Raw genomic sequence first — 11,542 nt, 5'->3', positions numbered from 1 at the left:
TGGTGGCACCCCCATTCTCAGCTTCAACTGAGGCCAACCAGATGTCCCAATGCCAGGCTTCAGGGTCCCACTCCTCCAACCACCGCCCTACCTTTCACATGAGAAACACAGGCTGGGAATTCAGCTGACTTTGGGATTCTGTAACCCACACAGCTAAACGCTGCGTTTGATTTTCAGCCCTGTCAACCCTTGCAGGTAGAGGAAGTGAGCGAATTTTTAGGGCCGTCCTGGAAGTTCTCTGGTTATCATACGGTGACTTGAGCTGAGAGGTAAGGAACCTGAACTTGTCCTTTTTTCTCTGTGCACTCTCAGGTGCACTCGGGAATCGTCCCACACCACAGTCTTTACAGCCATCCCTAGCGCCATGACAGTCCAGGGCAGCGGCCGCTCCGGCTCCCCGGGGTGCTTACTGAGGATGGGCCCTTCGTCCCGGTTAACCGCAGGTGAGGGCCTGACAAATTACGAGGTCCCTGCCGGCCACGGGCGCCTCACGTCCCACTGCGCGTTGGCGAGGACCCGAGCCCCGCACTCCAGCCCAAGGGCATGACCAGACCCGTCCCCACACTCCGTCTTTGTGGGTCCATCTTCTGGGACCACTCCCAGTTCCAATCCTGTATCAGTCGGGCATGAGTCAGGATACAAGAAACAGACAAAGTTTCTCAACAGAGGGGATCGAATATGAGCAGTCGGTCACTCAGGGATCGGACGACTGGAGTCACGGAGATAATACGGGAGGAACCTGCCGCCCCTAGAGCAAGGGGAACAGGTTGGTGTCACCAGGAGCCTAGAAGCCAGGATGAGGGGGCCTTGAAGCGCCAGAGCCTGGACCTCTGAGGAGGGGCTGCTGCAATTTCTCAGGGAAGGAGGAAACCACATTATCCACCGGGAGGGGAAACAGGGCAGGAGGTAATTTCGGAGGCACCATCTTCCAGGTCACTAATCTTTTCTTCAGCGGCACCTATCTGTGATTTAATCCATCTGTTGGGATTTTTTATTTCAATGACAGTGTTTCTTTACTTCTAAAGTTCTTTTTCAAACCTGCCTGGACGCTTTTCTTGTTTTTATTTTATTATTATTATTATTATATAAAGGTGGTATTGATTTATTTGAGAGCTAGAGAGAGCGAGAGAGAGAAAGCACGAGAGAGGGAAGGGTCGGAGGGAGAAGCAGACACCCCGCTGAGCCGGGAGCTCATGCGGGACTCCATCCTGGTGTGGGACTCGAATGCTTCTCCTGTGTCTTTATGTTGTTGTATCTCAGAGGCTATGGAAGATCTGGGGAGTCGGAGTAGCTTTCTGTCACAACAATGCAAACGATACGTAAATATCCGAGAGCGCCGCTCTCTGATCTCATGAGAATTCAAAGGTAATGCCAGTCCCTGTTTCGAAGTCCCCCCCCCCCCCCCCCCCCCCCCCCCCATGAAGCCCCAGAACAGAAGGTGGTTCTCTTTCTCACCCTCCTCCCTTTTTTGTGTGCTGACCCAAGGCCCGCCAGGGGGAGATTCACCTGGGCTCACCTCTCATGCCTTCAGGACATACTGATGTGCCACACGTGCCCCAGGAATCTCCAAATGAGGGAGCGAGCCAGACTGTAGAGCACAGCCCACAAAAAGGGGTCAGGCTCGAAGCCCAATGTCCTTGATCCACACCCTGCCTCAGCCACCTGCTAGCAAGTGATTCAGAAGAAGCCGCTCAACCCATCTGTGGTGTTTTCCTCATTTCCTCACCTGGACAATGGGGCTGACACCGCTAACAGCCTCCTAGGGCTGCCCGGAGGATGGGATGGGGGGAGTCTAGGCCCACGGCAAACGCTCACAGCCGTTACCGAAATTACGTTCTCTGGCCTCTGAGAGTCACACCCTGGGGAATGTCGGTAGGGCCAGTCCCGTCTTTGACAGACCTGCGGATTGTCCAGGAGCGTGGGCGGTGTCTTCAATTGGAGGTCACTGACCCATCTTCAGCTGGGCCCCCCGGGGAGTCCTGGGTGAGCGAAGCCTGGGGTGAGGTATCCTCTTCCGGGGAGGGTGGGTTTGCTCTGCCAGGAGCCCAGCAGGACTACCACGATGGGGGTGGTGGGGGTGTGGAGGGGGGCAGTTCCTCTCTCAGCCAGGGGTTCACTGAAGCCCCTCAGCTTGCAGCCAGCCGGGGGAAGGCAGCCCCTGTTCGTGGATACTAGGACTGGCGTGGGAGGGTTCTTCCCCCGCTCACTCAGACCCACTTCTTTTTATATCCCTGTCCTTCCTTCGGCCCGCCGAGGTCGCCCTTCACGAACACTGGTTTTATTTATTTACTTATTTATTTTAAAGGTTTTATTTTATTTATTTGACGGAGAGAGAGCACAAGCAGGGGGTGGGGGGTGGGGGGGACGGCTGAGGGAGAGGGAGAAGCAGAGTCCCCACCGAGCAGGGAGCCCCACGGGAGCCTCGATCCCCGGACTCCGGGATCATGACCTGAGCCAAAGGCGGGCACCGAACCGACTGAGCCACCCAGGCGCCCCAAGAACACTGATTTTAGGCGGGATCTCCGTTCTGCTCTCTCACCTTCTGAAAGCCCTTACTCCTAGCACCGCGGAAACCCAACCCGGCAGCCCCTGCACACAGCCCCAGCCGCATCCCTGCTCCCTCCTCTGTTCTCATGTGCTCTGCTTCCCCAGGGGTGTCTCTCGCTTACCTGCGGGCCACCTATGCATTGAAACGGCGTAACTAACCTTTTCTCATTACACATTTCCTTGCCTTTCTCTCAGACTGGACTGGCATCCCTGGACGGCAGCAGCTGGTGTCAGAGCGGCCCCGCCCCCCGCCCCCCCCCCCACCCCCCCACCCCCGCCCGGACCTAGCCAGGCAGCTCCGGATCCCGCGGCCAACTGTCCAGGGCCACAGGGATTGGACCAGCGGGTCAACCTGCCGGCCTGGGTCACGGAGGAGTTGGCAACAGGGACTCGTCAATTCTGTCCCGAGTCTCCTCACGGTCCTCACACGTGGGAGGAGGCCTTTGTGCCCAAGATACGCAACCCAGAAATCATCAGTTGAGAATTTAATACATTTGGTTATCTGAAAAGGTCTAACTTCCGGGCGCCTGGCCGGCTCAGTCGGTAGAGCATGCGGCTCTTGGATCTCGGGGTTGTAAGTTCGAGCCCCGTGTCGGGTGTAGAGATCACTTAGAAATAAAATCTTAAAAAAAGTGTACAATTTCTTGACGGCCCAAACCAACAAGCCTAGTCTTTCAAGGCAAAAGACACACTGAGGGAAGAGCTTTGCAACATACGTAACAAAGAACTAACAGCCCTAGTGTAGGACAAGTGTGCCTTTTTCGGGGAGGCAATTCCTTGGTGTCTCTCAACATTTTAAAGGCCCGTAGGTTTTGAACCTGGCAATTCCACTTAGAGGTCGTTATCCTAGAGGGAGATGGACACACGTTCACAGTGGGAAGTTGCAGCGCCAAGGTGAATTGCGGAGAGAGAGCGAGAAAAGGTAAAAGTACCATCATCTGGGGACTCGTTATGTAAATGACGGTACACGTATGCTATCAAATACCACGCGGCCAGAGAAGAAATGAGCTAGGCATTTGTTTACAGACGTGGGAGGTTTTTCAAAGACCGATTGCTAAGGGAAAGAAAGTCACAATGAAACGTGGAAAAATAAATAAATACAATAAAATAAATGTGTAGGGTGTAAAACTGTGAATAACTATGTTGGTGATTCCATTAGAAGAATATAGTTAGAAGAGAGAAACAACTGTTAACAATGTGTCTTAAAATAATGTTGCTTTGTAAAAAATTTCAATTATGTGCTGTAAAAACATGCAGGGTAGTAATGGAAAATGGTACAGCCGGTGGGAGGCAATTTGGCAGTTCCTTTTAGAGCAAAGCATCCAGGGGCCCCCGGCTGGCTCAGTCGGAAGAGCATGGGACTCTTGATCTCGGGATCGTGAGTTTGAGCCTCACGTTGGGTACTGTAGGGATTCCTTTAAAAAGATAAAAATCTTTGGGGGCGCCTGGGTGGCTCCGTCGTTAAGCGTCTGCCTCTGGCTCAGGCTCAGGTCATGATCCCAGGGTCCTGGGATCGAGCCCAGCGTCGGGCTCCCTGCTCAGCGGGAAGCCTGCTTCTCCCCCTCTCCCACTCCCCCTGCTTGTGTTCCCTCTCGCTGTGTCTCTCTCTGTCAAATAAGCAAATAAAATCTCAAAAAAAAAAAAGAAAAAAAGATAAAATCATTAAAGCTAAGCACCCGTCTGCACAGGACCCAGCGATTGTACCCTTGGGCATTTATTTACTTTTAAAAATCGTATTTATTTATTTGACAGAGAGAGAGCACAAGCAGGGGGAGCAACAGGCAGAGGGAGAGGGAGAAGCAGGCTCACCAAGCAGGGAGCCCGATACGACGGGGCTCGTGATCCCAGGACCCTGGGATCACGACCCCCGAGCGGAAGACGGACGCCTAGCGACTGAGCCACCCAGGCGCCCCTCCCTCGGGCATTTATGCCAAAGAAATAGAAACTTAGGATCGCACGAACACTTGTACATGAATGGTCGTAGCAGGTGTATTTGTAGAAGCCTGAAACTGGGAACAAGCAAGGTGTCCTTCAGGAGGTGAATGCTTGAGCCGCCTGGTGGATCCACACCAAGGACTGTAGCTAGCAACACGAAGGAAGAACTAAGTATGGATACATGCAGAGATTTGGGTGGATCGCAAGGGCATTATGTGAGGGGAGGGGTGGGGGGGGAAGCCCCTCCCAGGTTACGGATACCTTCCGCGTACTGCATGGGTCCATCTACCTAACAGTGTTCAAATAACCCGGAATTCTAGACGAGAATACAATACTGCTTGCCGTGGGTTGGGAGGACATGGGAGGAGGCTGTGGTTATGTCAGGTCCACAGGAGGGGTCCTCGTGAGGGAACCAACCGGACACGGACGCCCGTGGGAGTCACGTGACTCTGCACGCGTGATGACACTGCAGAGCTGGGCGCGCGCGCGCGGATGCAACTCCCACGGAGCTGCCCTCGGATGGCACCCGTGCCATTTCCCGGTGTGCAGCTGAACTAGGCGTGCAACACGCTGACCCTAGGGGAACTGCGGCAGGCGCCCTGGCGTCTCTCTGGCACTACCCGCGAGCTTCTTTACTTCGAGAGACAAGTTCAAACCAAAAGCACACAAGCAGGGCTTGGCGTGGACAGACAGGACGACCTGCGCGACTCCGCACAGAGTCCCTACTCTCCTCCCCCTCCCGGGGACGTCAGCCTAGGCGTCCGCCAGTTCCCAGGGCCCCGCCGCTGGGGAGAAGCCCGCGGGAGCTGAGCCCAGAGGGGCGCGCAGGCGACCGGCTTGCTTTGATTGGGCAGAGGAAGTGTCCGTCAGGCCACAGGGGCTGGGCTTCCTCAGGCGGCCTGGGGGCGGGTCCCGGCAGGAGCCGAGCTTGGTCATTGGCGAAGCTAGCCGGAAGGGGGCCGGAAGGCGGTGCCCCGCCACATGCGGGGCGGAGCTTCCGGTAGGCGCGCTGAGGGACGTGAGAAGACGGACCCGAGGGCGGTCAGGGCGGGGCCCAACACGCCTAGACGACGCCCCAGCCCTCTCGACACCGCCCTCCGTCCCTGGGCTCCACCCTCCGCCCCTCCGGGTGCAGGACCGGGCCGGAGGCCCCGTTCCCCGAGACCTGGGGACGGGGTGGGGTGGGGGGGGTCTACCCATTCTTCCGCGGAGAGGTCCATGAGGAGCCTCTATCGAGTCCAGGCCCCGGGAGGCGGGTGGGGGGGCTCCGTCGGGCTTCTCTCCCGCTGCTTCCCGCAGGCCGCCCCCACGCCGTTGAGGGTGTCCGGCCTCTAGACGGCCAGGGACAGTGTATTGGGGTCCCCAGGGGCCTAGTGATGGGGGAGGGAGGGAGGGAGGGCGGCGACCCCACCGGGATGACAAAGGGCTCCGTCACTCCGTCTCCAGCCCCTCCCAGTCCTGGCCTCTGAGAGCGGCCTTGCTGTGCGCTCCTGGGCACTTCCACCCTCCCAGGGCCCAGATTGTGACCCTGCCCCCCTCCAGCCCCCCCCCAACACACACACACATTCCTTGCCCGGCCCACTGTGTGTTCCAGTGCCCCTGAGCGTGTATGGGACGTTTCTCTGTAAAGCATAGATCCCAAGATCCCAGCAACACACACACACACACACACACACACACACACACACACGCCTACACACACACACACACACACACACACACACACGCCTAGTATCCAGGAAAACGAGGCAGAGCTGGGGCCAGTACCCGGGAAGGTGGTGTTCACCAGAGGTATCTGTCCCCACTTCTGTGGGTGGGGACAGCGGGAAAGTAACAAAGTCTTTCCCATGTCACTCGACAGGTGTGGCCCCCTGGGAGGAAGTCCTGCTCAAGCACATCCTTGCTCCAGGACCACCTGTGGTTGGGATCCTCAGCTGTGCCTGCCTGCCTCTCACCTGGGGAGGTCAGTCAAGGTGAGCCCAGCAGAGAAAGCTCCTAGCCTTTCTAGAAGTGGGTGCGATCAGGAACCATCCGTCCCGGTGGTTCTCACGCTGGAGGGCTGCATGGGAACACCTGGAGGGCTTGTTCAAACTCTGGGCTCCACCCCGGAGTCTCTGATCTTGCAGATCTGAGGTGGGGCCTGAGAATGGGTGCCTCTAACAAGCTCCTGGCGGCTGGTCTGAGACCGTCCCCTCTGCTCCACCCCCCCCCCCACGCCCCGCGCCCCCGCCGTGAGAAGCAGTGCTCTGGAGGCCTGAGACTCCTAGGTGTGTGTGTGTGTGTGTGTGTGCTCCCTGCCCTCCCTGGGGCTGGCTCCTTTGCAGAGTCCCCACGGGTCTGGCAGATGCCGGGAGGGTGCTAGCCCTCGAGGGATCAGGGACTTCCCATGGAGTGGCAGTCACCCTTTCCTGCCTAGGTGGGCTGCAGGGCACCGCCCACAGCCCAGGCGGGAGAAAGGTGTCAAGCTTTGTCCAGGTGCTCGGGAATTCCCAGACTGGGGCTGGTAACATCTGGAGAGGGGGGTGGAGACCAGCTCGGGGCCCGGGAGTGGGGATGGAAAGAACTCTCTGATGAGACAGAGGAAAGACCCAAAGGCTGGGCTCGGGGATGGGAAAGGAACATGGGCCCTGAGATCCAGAACGTGGATTTGGGGGAGGGGGGAGTGGCGGGGAGCTTGGAGACCGCACAGGGGGCTGTCTGCCCGAGAACGGCCCTGACAGTTGTCTGGTCTGTGCGTGCGGTCGGCCCTCTAGCTGGTGGGAAGCCGCTGCCTTTCTTCACCAAGGTGGTCTCCCGGCTCCTGGCCGATGTTTCCCAGACCTGCTCCATGCCCCACACCACCGCCCTCCCGCTTTGGCCGGCCTTGCTGGTGGTTGGTGTTTGTTTGGTTCCGTGGTGGCATGTTGTCTAGTCGGAGCGGCAGGTGAATGAAGCGCGAGGCCAGTCACTGGCCACCGTTTGTCCCCAGAAGGAGCAACTCTGGGACCGCAGCCCCTGCGCGAGTCCTGGCCGTGGGATCGGATGGAGCAGCCTTTGGCTTTCGTTTTCCGTGTTCGCCTCCTCGACCCCCTTTACTTACTGGGTCATCGGGCTTTTCCTCGTGGACTGCTTCAAGCTCTCTGTATGTTCGTGAAATGGGCCCTGAGTCACATCTTGCTGCTATTTTCCCCCCCCACTTTGTCACTTGTCCCTTGACTTTGTGGTTTGGGGCTTGTGTTTGGTCAGGCAGACAATTTTAGTTTTTGTGTCATCGGACCTTCCAGGCTTTTCCTTTTTTTTCTTTTTTTTAAGATTGCTTTATTTGAGAGAGGGAGCATGCGCACGCACGTGGGGGGAGGGGCAGGGGGCGAGGGAGAGAGAGGGAATCCTCAAGCGGACTCCCCGCAGAGCACGGAGCCCCACACGGAGCTCCATCCCAGGACCCTGGGATCATGACCTGAGCCGAACCCGGGAGTGGGACGCTCAACCGACCGAGCCAGCTCTTCCGTCTCTGAAGGGTTGCAAACAGAACACGCAGAACGCCAGAGTAAGAAAGCAGAATGTGCAGCAGAGCTCGTGTGTGGCCCACAACGCCCAAGGAGTGTGCTCTCTGCCCTTTGCACAGGGGCTGCCAGGCCTGGTGGCAGTCCTGGCCCCGGGGGCAGCAAGCGCTTTCCCACCCCAGCAGCCCGCCCAGCAGCACCGCCCGGTGAGCTGTGAGGCCCCCACCCGGGCCCCCGGGAGGCGGGAGGCTCCGGACCTCCACCGTCCCCGCCCGGTGGCTCCGTGCTGCCCCCGTGTCGTCGTGTCCTCTCCTTCCCCGGGGAGGGGGGCGGGGGCAGCTCGCCCTGCCTGAGGCAGGTAGGGGTCGCCTCTCTGTGCGCACAGGTGTGGCCCCTGCTCTTGCCCCCCACTCCCCTCTCCTCCCCTGCCCTCCAGCCTCCTCCGTGCAGCTGGCAAGTGGGTGGGGGCGGGGGGCGGAGAGGGGCAGGCCCCTTTTCGTCACCGACGGTGTCAGGCACGTGCTGGGCTCTGGCGGCTCAGGTGGTGGCAGGCACCAGCTCCCAGTGCCGGGGGGGGGGGGGGGGGGGGGGGGCGGGTGGAGGCGCAGCTGTCGGTCCAGCGAAGGAGCCCCCACTGTGGCCACGGGAGCCCGGTGGCATCTCCTTTCCCCGGAGAAGTGCCCGCCCCATCCTTCCGGGCTGGGACTCAGAGATGACTTTGCGATGACACGCTCGGACTCGAGTGCTCGGGAGCTCTGAATTGGTCACACGGGTTCTGGGGGCGGTGCTTTCCCTGTTGGCTCTCGCTGCTGGGCAATGCCAGGGAGGGCCCTTGGCGGCAGCTCCTGGCACCGTCTGGGGCCGCCCTGTGCTGTTTGAACCCCAGGACAGTGGGTCTCGGGGGAGCCTGGCTCTGCGTCTCCGGGGAGCAGAAGCAGAGAGACCGGGGCGTGGCTTGCTGGGCCTTGCCTCGGCGGGGACCGTGGGGTCGTGGCTCCTGGGGGACATCCCTCCTCCGCCGGGGTGTCGGGCCGCATGGTCCTGAAGACGGCTCCCCTGGAGACAGACACTCAGGCCCCGCGTAGCCCGGGCCCTCTGACCGGTGTCCTCGCCATCCCCCTGGCCTGTGCCTGAGCTGAGCCACCTTCCTGTCCCTCGGCCCTGGGCAGGAGGCACAGCGAGGAGGGCCCGGCTTCCCTGTAGTCTTCCCGCACAGGCCACCTGCCCAGGAGGGCTCAGGAGGGCTGGATGGGTGCAGAGTCTCCCCCGACCCAGCTGCACAGGGGCTCCCCCTCGTGGCCTGCTCTGCGGGTGGGCGCACTCCCCAGCCGCCAGATCCTGTCCCCGCCCACCTGCCCACCCACCTTCAGGGCCCAAGCCTGGACCTCACGCTCTCTGCCCGGCCTGTCCTCGGCAGGTGTGCTGACCCAAGGGCAACCCCCCAACCCCACCCACTGTGCAGTGCTTTCCTCAGCCCTCGGCCCCTGGCCGTGGCCTCATGGCTGCCTCGGGGACACCTTCAGAGACAGCCCCACGGGGAGGGGAAGAGGTGGCCAAGCCAGCCCAACCTCTGAGCAGCGGGACCGCGGGCCCCCTGCTGGGTAACGCCCTGCCCTGGACGTAGTACCTGCCACCGGAGGAGGAGACCCCGCCCTCGGGGGGGACCTGTCGGCGGTTGGGTTGGGCCCACGGGAGTGGGAGGGGGAGTGGGAGTGGGAGGAGGCCGTCCAGAGCTGCAGAGCGCACCTGAGGTCCCTGTGGCTGGCACCTGTCACCCTGCATGCTCGCCGACCCTGTCTTAGCGGCCACCCCATCCTCATCCCACGGGCTCCGTCGGGGTTCCGGGGGTGGGGGCTGCCCTGGAGCACCTTGGCCCTGTGCTCTGGAGTGGGGTGAGGCCACCCGTGCCGGGTGGCCCCACGGGAACCCCAAAGGTCCCCAGGCTAATGTTCCCCTTGTTGAAGTGCTGGGACGGACTCCCCGTCTCGGGTGAGTGGCAGCCCCACCCACCCTGAAGAGCCAGTGCTCCCCTTTCCTCACCCCAGTCCCCTTCCAGCCTCTGGTGGGGGGGGCGGGGTGGGTGGTGGCAACAGGCAACAGGGAGGGTCAGGTGCAGAGGTGTGGCTGGGCCAGGGGTGGGGGCTGGCTGTGGTGGGGGGGGGGGCGGTGGTCAGCTGGGCCATCCGCCTGCCTTGCCCTGCCTGGACTCAGACCGGACAGGACCTGCAGGACGGGGGGCTGCTCCAGACTGGGGTGACCAGCGCTCCCCTCCCTAGACTTAGTAGAGGAGATGGGGCCAGCCTGGGGAGGGTGTGTGGCCGGGACCGCTCCTCTGCTCCGGGCGCCTGCTGGCAAACAGGGCTCAGGCGTGGGGCCTGGTGGGGCTGAGCCCCCACCACCTCTGCTGGCTCTGGACGGGTCACCAGGCCTTCACAACCTGTGTGTAGAGCCCGGCTGAGGGCCCAGACCTTGCACCCCTCCCTGTCTCCTCCTAGGAGGCGGGGGGGGGGGGGGGGGGGCCGGGGGGGGGGGGGGGGGGGCGTGTCCTCCAGGGATTTTCTTAGTGGGGCAGGGTCCCGGGCCGGTTTGCCCCTAGCAGGATGGAGTCCTGGTGCTCCTTTTCCTGGTGCCATCTGCCTGTCCTACTCCGGGGCCCTCTGCAGGGATGGCGCCCCAGTCTTGCTCCCTCCTGCCCCCTGCCCGCGCGGGCCTCAGGCTCAGGCCTGGTCTGTCCTGTAGCCTCTGTCCGGCGCCGTCCCCAAGGGCTTGTTCTCCCCCGGGCTGGCATCTTCTGCCCTTGCTGCCCCACGTGTGTCGCAGCTGCCTGGGCACGATGTGGTGTCCAGGGAGGGACAGGGACTCCTGGTTGGCTCAGCTCAGCTCTGGAGCTGTGCTTCCGTGGGGGCCCTGGCCAGCGTGCCCGGTAGGTAGAAGCGGCGGGCCTGGCTTTATTCACCTGTGTCCTGCCTGCCTTGAGCGGGACGGTGTCTCCTGGGACTGGCCACCGGGAGCCTAGGGTAGCAGGCCAGACCCAGGTTCAGAAACAGTGTGGACCCGATGCCACTCTCCTGCAGATCAGTAATTGCCCTTGCTGTGTTTTCTCACCACTGCATTTTGGGCAGGGTGTCTGTGGCTTGGGTAGCTGGCCAGGGCCTGGTTCTTTCTCCCTTCCTGGGCTTGTGCTCTTTTTTTATTGGGCAGTGGCATAACTGTGCTCTAGGCCCTGTGCTCATGCTGGCCCAGAAAGTGCTTCCATGTGGGGGTATTGCCAGCAATCCTGGAGTTGTCCCATTAGGGGAGGAGGCCTGAAAGCTGAGGCTTGGCTGGGTTTAAAGCCCTTCCCTGCATGTGGGGGGCAAGGTTGCTGTAGAGGGAAGTGGGTAGGGGGGATGGCTGTGAGGGGCCACCGTGAGGACATCAGAGCTCTTAGATGGCTGCAGAACAAGGAGGACTTGGCTGGAGTGTTGGATGTTTTGTGTTTTAGAGTGGGAGATCGTTGGGTGGGACGTGGGAAGGGATGGACAGGGATGCAGCAAAGGAGTTAAGCGAAGGGCTCAGATCGCTCCACTGTGCTGAGA

General features: G+C 60.8%; 1 long non-coding RNA gene across 1 annotated transcript; it reads left to right on the top strand.

Moving 5' to 3' along the window:
* Window positions 1-5,496: 5,496 nt before the first annotated feature.
* On the top strand, window positions 5,497-7,732 carry LOC116629156. Its single transcript, XR_004298709.1, has 3 exons — window positions 5,497-5,611; window positions 6,344-6,455; window positions 7,451-7,732. It is a non-coding gene; the product is annotated as an uncharacterized LOC116629156 (long non-coding RNA).
* The last annotated feature ends 3,810 nt before the right edge of the window (window positions 7,733-11,542 follow it).

This window comes from Phoca vitulina, unplaced genomic scaffold (assembly GCF_004348235.1).
Source record: "Phoca vitulina isolate PV1807 unplaced genomic scaffold, GSC_HSeal_1.0 scaffold318, whole genome shotgun sequence".
NCBI lineage: Eukaryota > Metazoa > Chordata > Mammalia > Carnivora > Phocidae > Phoca > Phoca vitulina.
Note: the sequence above shows the minus strand (reverse complement) of the source record. Positions and strands in the feature narration are given on the sequence as shown.